This window comes from Monopterus albus, unplaced genomic scaffold (genome assembly GCF_001952655.1).
Source record: "Monopterus albus unplaced genomic scaffold, M_albus_1.0 scaffold735.1, whole genome shotgun sequence".
NCBI lineage: Eukaryota > Metazoa > Chordata > Actinopteri > Synbranchiformes > Synbranchidae > Monopterus > Monopterus albus.
Window position 1 is genome coordinate 4,647 of NW_018128615.1, and position 9,008 is coordinate 13,654.

At 40.8% G+C, this 9,008-nt stretch overlaps 1 long non-coding RNA gene across 3 annotated transcripts in view; it reads right to left on the reverse strand.

Moving 5' to 3' along the window:
- Positions 1-9,008, reverse strand: part of LOC109953533 (uncharacterized) — a 19,926-nt gene that overhangs the window by 4,640 nt on the left and 6,278 nt on the right. For all 3 annotated transcript variants that reach the window (XR_002273920.1, XR_002273919.1, XR_002273918.1), the window contains exons 2-8: positions 8,041-8,115; positions 7,160-7,584; positions 6,729-6,792; positions 6,447-6,591; positions 6,252-6,344; positions 4,192-4,471; positions 3,684-3,904 (exon numbers count right to left, since the gene is read on the reverse strand). This is a non-coding gene — a long non-coding RNA (uncharacterized LOC109953533). The remainder of the gene's footprint in view (positions 1-3,683; positions 3,905-4,191; positions 4,472-6,251; positions 6,345-6,446; positions 6,592-6,728; positions 6,793-7,159; positions 7,585-8,040; positions 8,116-9,008) is intronic.

Genomic DNA, 9,008 nt, shown 5'->3' on the forward strand with positions numbered 1-9,008 from the left:
CAGGCTGTCTGTGGAGCTGATGATGCTGGTGGTGGTCCTGTAGTCTGTGATGTGCTGCAGGCCTTGCCACATCCGTCCGGAGTCAGCAGTAGAATAGAAGCCATTCAGCTTCTCTCTGTACTGCCTCTTGGCCGCTGTGATGGATTTCCCCAGTCTGTACTTCGTAGCTTTGTACTCCATCTCATTGCCTGATCTGAATGCATGAGAGCGAGCACGCAGCATGTGGCGTACCTGACTGTTTATCCAGGGCTTCTGGTTGGGGAACCTACTGACTTGTATGGTGGGCACAATGTTGTCAATACAGGTACTAATGTACCCGGTCACATACTCAGCATAGTCCTGTATACTGACAGAAAGGTCCTCTGAGGTGGCTGCAGCTTTAAACAAATCCCAGTCTGTCTGGGCGAAACAGTCCTGCAGGATGCCTTCAGCCTCTGGGGTCCAGAGTTTAATTTGTTTGGTGACAGGGTTTGTTTGTTTCAGTCTTTGTCTATAAGCTGGATACAGGAACAAAGAAATGTGGTCCGAGCGTCCAGCCTGGGGGCGGGGTGCAGCCCTGTATGCACCACGTATGTTACTGTACATTGGGTTGTTTGTTTGTTGTGTCTTGTTGCTTTTCTTCTTTGCTCTCTCCTCTATCCACTCCCCCCAACCAGTCGAGGCAGAAGGCCGCCCACCAAGAGTCGGGGTCTGTCGAAGATTTCTTCCGTTAAAGGGAGTTTTTTTCTCCCCACTGTCACCAAGTGCTTGCTCAAGGGGGATTTGTTGGGTTTTCCCTATGTAATAATATTGATAACAGATAAGGTCTAGACCTTACTTTATAAAGTGTCCTGAGATGACTTTTGTTGTGATTTGGCGCTATACAAATAAAATTTGATTTGATTTGATATTGCTCGGTAATTTGATACATAAAAATAATTTATAAAAAGGTGGAGTGTAGGCGTTGATGGAAGTGTGCTCGATACAGCACAGTGCTCAACCAAATACATACAGTGCTTGAGTCTAAGTCAAATTCATCAATGCTCAAGTCCATGTTGAATCCTCCCCACTGTCACCAAGTGCTTGCTCAAGGGGGATTTGTTGGGTTTTCCCTATGTAATAATAGTGATAACTGTAAGGTCTAGACCCTACTTTGTAAAGTGTCCTGAGATGACTTTTGTTGTGATTTGGCGCTATACAAATAAAATTTGATTGATTGATTGAATCATGAATCCTAAAAACCTGGACTCCAGTCAACCTGAGTCCTGGACTCAAGTATTAAACATTGACTCTTGAACAAAAAAATTTCAAATTAGCCTCTTTAAGTTTCAAAGTTTGCGTACTTCGGATGGTCAGGTGTATCGAAGAAACCGCAGACACCTCCTCAGCACGAAAGTGGAGACTGAGGAAATCACCACAGACAAGCCTGTGAATAGTAAGGATGAAGACACCAACAACTATGGTTTTACCACACACCAAGTAAAGTACCATCACAACCTACAGCAGGCAGGATGACGCAGCCCACATCATATCATACCAGATCAGGTCGAGCAGTACGACCTAGAACAATTCTTGATTTATAATTTGTATGTCATCTGGGGTGTAGGTGGATCGCTGCCCCTCAGAGAAAATACTGTATATGCTGGTATGGAAGACTTGAGGAAATATTGTGTTATGCACGGTTATGTTACCAACTTCATTCCAAAGTGCCATAGCAAGTTTCTACATTAGAGCTTACATATATGTTTATATGATGCTCTAAATGCATATGTTCTTGATTGGTTTTATTTCAAAAGAAAGGGGATGTAATGTTCACGTAAACCCAGAGGGTTACAACAGTGATTTACGACAGGAAGTGTGGAGAGCGGGGAGTGAGATGTAGAAATGGTTGATACGCTGTACATATGATTCGGGGAGTACGAAATAAAGTTGACGTCTGTTCGATACGCATTGCACGCCTCTTGAATACAAAAACAAGAGTGTCCTGTTAGTTCAGTGCTCATGTCAGATTGTGATGGAGCCATGGTTTCAACTTTTTCAGAGACAGAAGAATTATAGCTCTCCTTTGTCCATATTATGCATGATATTGTGCTTTGGTTTAATTACCAAGCCATGACACCATATTTTATCCTTGCCTTTCCCAAATTGCATTACACACTGAAACAAGACTTTATGAACACTGGTTAAGTGAGTTTATGTTTATGTTAAGCTTTGGTCATAGTGGGCTGATGTAGTTTGTAATATGAAACATTAACTAGGAAATCATATTGTGTGTGCATGGAAAAATGAATTATGACAGTAGCAACCTACCAGTGAGTGCCCTTTTTTCTTTCTCCCTCTACAGCATGAACATACTTCCATCTCCAGAGAGGACACAGAGTTTGCTGGTGCTTGGAACGCTTACTAAAGTGGCTGAAGTTCTGCAGATCTCCCGGCCCACATTATACAATCTCATGCGGGAATACAATATAAGGCACACAAAATTTTGCAACATTTCTGATGAAGAACTGGATGCAACCATCAATGAAATCAAATCAGAACATTCTAATGCAGGAGAAGTTATGCTGATTGGACATTTGCGTTCTAAAAACGTTGTGCAGAGAGGTTGATTCAGACAGTCTGTAAAAAGGGTTGATGCTGCTGGTGTTGAGTCCAGGAGAACCGCAACAATACACTGTGCCTTTTCCAAACTATGTATGGCACACAGATGGACATCACAAACTGATTAGTAGTTGTTCAGGCAGGTGACTGGGCTCTTCTTGGGAAGGGGGACGATGGTTGTGGTCTTAAAGTAGGTGGAAACGATGCTCTGGCTGAGGGACAGGTTGAAGATGGTGGTGAGAACATCAGCCAGCTCACTGGCACATGCCCTGAGAGCCCTCCCAGGGATGTTGTCCAGTCCTGCTGCTTTGCGGGGGTCGATCTTCCTCAGGACTGTGCGTACCTGGCCTGGTGAGACAGTTAGTGGAGGGAAGGTGGGAGGTTGGGTGGTCTCTGTGTGTGTGTGCCTCCTCTCTGTGCTGTGGCTGGAGGTCTCAAAGTGGGTGTACAAGGTGTTGAGGTCATCTGGCAGGCTTTCTGTGGAGCTGATGATGCTGGTGGTGGTCCTGTAGTCTGTGATGTGCTGCAGGCCTTGCCACATTTGTCCGGAGTCAGCAGTAGAATAGAAGCCATTCAGCTTCTCTCTGTAGTGCCTCTTGGCCGCTGTGATGGCTTTCCTCAGTCTGTACTTAGTAGCTTTGTACTCCGTCTCATCATCTGATCTGAATGCATGAGAGCGAGCACGCAGCATGTGGCGTACCTGACTGTTTATCCAGGGATGCCCTCAGTCTCCGGGGTCCAGAGTTTAATTTGTTTACAAATGTGTGATTAACTTTAAAAAAAAACTGGACTGATAAACAGGGTATAAATGGGAATATATAATGGAGCTAATGTTAGCCTAAATGTACTGCAACTTACTCTTATGCGATCTTATGTTTAACGCTTTAATCTGTTTTTTGCTTTACTCCTTCAGTATATTCAGTTTAAAGGTATTTTATAAGATATTTGTGTGTAACTGTAGGTGCTAATTAGTTGCTTTATTTCATAGCTCTTACAATGAGTTCAAGAAGTGTTCAAGGAACAAATAAATTATCAATGAACCATCAGTGCAAAAGAGTAAGACCATCATTTGGCTGGGGACACTAAAGAACTTAAAAATATACCTTCTTGAGGACTTCTCTCAGCTCCATGTCAGCTACATCTTCTGGAGTCACATTAACCTGAAAGTGCCCTGTCAGGAGGTAATTCACCACAAGAGGGGAAAGAAGAGCTGGAGGTTCACCACCCTGGACCATGATAGTAGCCATCATCTGTCCAATAGTGCGATACAGTCCATTTTGCACATGAGAAATGTTCATTCTTGGAATGAAGCCATTTGAAGACTCTAGAAGAAAAGGACAATAACATTGTGCAGTACATTTAATACAAAAAATATTATACTTGAAAATACTGTATAAAAACATTTTAAAGAAAACAAATAACTTTGAGCTGTATTAGATAATGTGGTAAAAATAGTAATAGTGGTTTTCTGGGATGTACTGCATATGTGAAGGTAAAGTACCTCCTATTAATTGTGGTCTCATAATTGTAACCTATTTAATTAACGTAAATTTTTTCATACACTTTGATTTATGTGCATATGTTTACACTTGCAGCATGAAAAAAAAACACCTTCAAAAGCTCCACTGTCTTTGTAGATAGCTTTTACAAGTAGACGAAATAATTCCCTCCTGGGCCCTCCAAGGTCTTCTGCTTCTTCTGTGGTGTCTTCATCGCTGGCAAAGGTCATGTACAGTGTGTCGGTGCTCTCTTTCTGCTGAACTAACAGAGGGCAGTTGACCACAAATTCCTGCGACTGATGTAGATCGGCTTGTACGCTGCTGTGACAACCCTCTCACTGTGTGCTTTTACAATTCCAGTTATTTCTTCTTTGGACAGGGTTCTTGCAAATCTTCAAGATAAGTGATCAGAAGCAAACACACCAAAATCAAACTGATGTCCAACTGAGGTACACTACAAATACTATACCGATCAGGCATAAGATTATGAAATAACAGACATAACCATTAGGTCATAATAGTAGGGGTGCACCGAAATTTCGGCCACCGAAAATTTTCGGCCGAAAAGGCCATTTTTATTTCGGGCCGAAATAAAAAAACACGCCAAAAATGCCCCGCCCCGCCCCGAGGCGTACACTCCCTCACTTTCCGAGATGTTTGACGAAATTCTACAGAAAAGCGCCCCGATCCGCAGCGGTGGAACAAGCGCAGCCTTACAACAGGACACTTACCTAGGTGAACGACCCATTGCCATAAGCGACAATCCACTCGACTACTGGCGCTCCAGCAAAGAGCGCTTTCCATTACTTGCACGGGTTGCACGCAGGTATTTATCTGCCCCAAGCACCAACACAGACAGTGAGAGACTCTTCAGTGCAGCATCTCATGTGCTTAATGAGAAGAGGACCCGTCTCTCCAGCCAAAAAGCGGAGCAACTTTTGTTCCTAAAGAAAAACCTGCCACGTTTGTTGAACTAAACAGCAGTCCAATTTTGCATAGTTGCATTAAAATTTGTGTAGCACTGCTAGCTACCTAGGCTATGTTGTTTACAGTTTGTTTGGAAGTTCTATTGCTGTTTTTGCACCGTTTTGCATTGTTTTGCACAGCAAGTTAAAAAGTTTGAGTGTTACATAAAACTGTTATTGAATGTTACATAAAACTTGAATAATATTATTTGGTATTGTTTATTGTTAAAAATATTTTAGATTTTAGTTTTTCATTTCAGATTCATCAAATTCACGTAATTTATATATTTGTACACATACAGTGCCTTGCGAAAGTATTCGGCCCCCTTGAACTTTGCGACCTTTTGCCACATTTCAGGCTTCAAACATAAAGATATAAAACTGTAATTTTTTGTGAAGAATCAACAACAAGTGGGACACAATCATGAAGTGGAACGAAATTTATTGGATATTTCAAACTTTTTTAACAAATGAACCATGTTCCCCGTGGACATATGTTCAGTAATTCATTTGACCCAAGTTATCTGTTGTAGGAATGTTTGGTTATATAAATTTGGCACCATTATCAGTTAGAAAGTTAGAATAAGATCAGTTTCAGGTTGTACTGCAGGTTTGAGATATTGCCAGTAGCACACTGCAAAAAGCAAACTGGTGGAGATGGTGTCGCGTGACTCCAAGCAGGAAATGAGACTTGAGGTTATGTTGGACAAGCGGCTCCAAATGCTGTGTAGCTACAGAGAACGACACTTATAAAGTGTATTATTTTGTATTTGCAGGCAACCTTTTATTAAATGTGTAGCACCAGATTGAGCCTCAGCGACTTCATTCTGTGTCCCACTACACAAACATCTGGAGACAGTAATTACATGAATGCGAAGAGGGTCACACATTGTTCTTCTTTCTTTTTTCCTGGAGTAATTGCCGCATTTTCCCAATATACTCTGATGCGTGAGGGGGGCTGTGATTGGATGATGACAAGTGAGGTGATCATTCTCAAGTGTAGTAATCAGTGTTGCTGTTGCTGTATATCACTCAGTGGCTAGATCAACGCAACAGTCAAAAAACGGGATAAGGGTGGTCCCATATGGGAGAAACCAATTAGGTCCAAAATACGGGACGTCTCGCTAATATGGGACAGTTGGCAGTCATAATGTTATGCCTGATCAGTTTATGTCTACTGTATACTGTATATGCCATGTAAAATTACCTTGAATCATGCAAGGATGAAGATCCTGCCTCTTCTGAAAGACTTTGTCTGATGGCTTCCGCAATGGCTTCTTCTTCATCAACATAAATAGGACTAAAAATATGCAAGATAAAAGATAAATTCTCTGCCATAAAATGGGAGCTGAAATATCAAAGGAAAAGGGAAAAACGAAAAACTGAATAAACACAATCCTACATAAAATCTGTGAAGTGAGTAGCAGCTTCATTTGTTCCTTGTTCATGTAATTCCATCCCAATGTCATCTGGAGGACTGGCTTCTTCACCCTGCTGCCTTTCACATTGTTCCCTCTGGGATATGGATGAGGCATTTCTCTGTCTTGCTATATAAAGAAAATTGGTTAATTAATTGTTAACAACATGAATACAACTGAGTTCTAACCTGATCTAATGATCTAACCTAGATGGCCTGGTATTTGCAATGTTTATACAGAGAGACATTTCTTTCCTTTTTACCCACCTCTCCTTAGTTGTGGTGCTTGGATTTCAAAATCACTGTCATCAGAGAGTTCCACAAGCAAATTCTGTATAAAAAGGGTAGGAAGTACATAATAGGCAACTTATCAAGAATAAAGCAATGGAGGGTAATTGTTAAAGGTTATAGTTTATATCCTGTGTTCAGAAGTGGTCTTTTGGTTGAGCTATGGGCTCCAGATTAACTTTTTGCACTAACTGCATGGGTATGTTTAACACTTATATTTTAGTGCATTGGCACATAATTAAAGTGCAACCAAAATTACCTTACAAACCTTAACTTACCATACATATTAGTGATTTTATAACAAATTATTTTGGCTTATTGATTGCAGAGAGGAAGACTATGTAGTGATAATTATTTTTAGTTAAGCCAACAACTTCTAATCTGCAACATTAATGCAAAAGCATGCTCACCTGTGATGGAACTTGCATTTCTGCCATGATGTACATACAATAGTTGGAACACATGGAGGCAACTTCTTTACCACCCCAGGGAAAATTGGAGGTGACCTGTGGTTTCATCAGTTTTTTACACCCCTTGATGGTGCTCAAAAACCGAAATGGTAATAACTGGCGTTCTGATAAGCCGAATGCATGTCTGAAAATAGCTGTTATTTCATTTCTTAGTTGGTCTTCAGTCCATTCAGAGGAAAAGAAATTTTTCCAATAAGGCCAGCTTGAGCTAATCTGGTCCGACTTTCCCCTCTGGGAATAACAAAGACAGATGACTCCAGTGAAAAAGGCAAACACACAACTTCCTTAGTGTATGTTTTGACATGTCTTCTGTTTATGTGTCTGGATCGAGCCATGAGACGTCCAGGGATGGATGGCAGAGGCACCTGTATTGAAAACAAGCACAGAGAATATGTTTCTTACTTGTAGTGACTCTAATCAGTGTAATGAACTGCTTACATGCATTGTGGCTGTCATGTAATGTTCAGACACTTCCTAGTTAATATGTTTCATATTACAAACTACATCAGCCCACTATGACCAAAGTTTAACATAAACATAAACTCACTTAACCAGTGTTCATAAAGCAAGTCTTGTTTCAGTGTGTAATGTAGTTTGGGAAAGACAAGGATAAAATATGGTGTCATGGCTTGGTAATTAAACCAAAGCACAATATCATGCATAATGTGGACAAAAGAGAGCTATAACTCTTCTGTCTCTGAAAAAGTTGATCCATGGCTCCATCACAATCTGACATGAGCGCAGAACTAACAGGACACATTGGTTGGATGGTTTTTGTTCAGCTTTTTTGTCACCATAACATAACCAAAATCATTACTTACTGATCTCAGCGATGTGGTTAGGCTAGCAGTGGCTGTGCCTGGGAGCCCATGTGTGTTAGCTGGTAGTGTGGAAACCTGAAATAAGAGTGTGAAATACTGTATATATATATTATGAATGATGCTGGTGTATACAGGTTTGGCCGAAATCTTCTGTTAGAAAGACTGCAGCAACAGGATTTCAGTTTTGCAGATTTATTCAAAATGAAGACACAGACAATTGTTGTGGTTTCTGTATAACAGACAGAAATAAAACGTCAGGCAAACGCTCTTGCCCACAATATGGTAAACTCGTGTGATATGTCCACATTACAAAACAAACTACGACATTACAGGTGATTAAATAATGCAACATAACGTTCTGTTATATATGCATACATCATTAACACAACAGCAACAGTCAAAAAAGACAAACTTACATGTTCAATCACGCACAACTTTGTCTGCTGCAAACTGTCCAAACGAACTCTCGCCAACTGCGCAGAGCGCATGTCACGGAAGAATGTTACAGGGAGGGTGTGTTAGATTCGCTCACCTGACCCATCCACAAACATATTCAGTAGGGGTATTTGCAGCTTAAAAAAGCAGCTTAAATGATGGCTAGCTAGTAAAGTTAGCTAATGGTAATTCCCTCCCGGTGCAACAGAAATAGTATGTTCAAATGTATTTAACTCACCATTAGTGGTTGTAGAAAGAAATTCTTGATAAAATAATATAGTGCTATGTTATGTATTTGCAAATCTGCTTTAAAAGATTGTTTAATCAGCTTGATTTTTGTAATGTCTTAACCTATACCCTTAAAATGCTTGTGTGTCAAAGTGAGGAGACTCAGGTCAACCGGAAACCAAGCAGACACAGAGAGTGCAGACTATGATTGCTGAGGTGACTAAACAGGCCTGGTTGCTGTGTAAAATGCAACGTTCTGATGACGCTACTTTTATAATCCTTGTGTGTATTGGGCCTAATGCTTT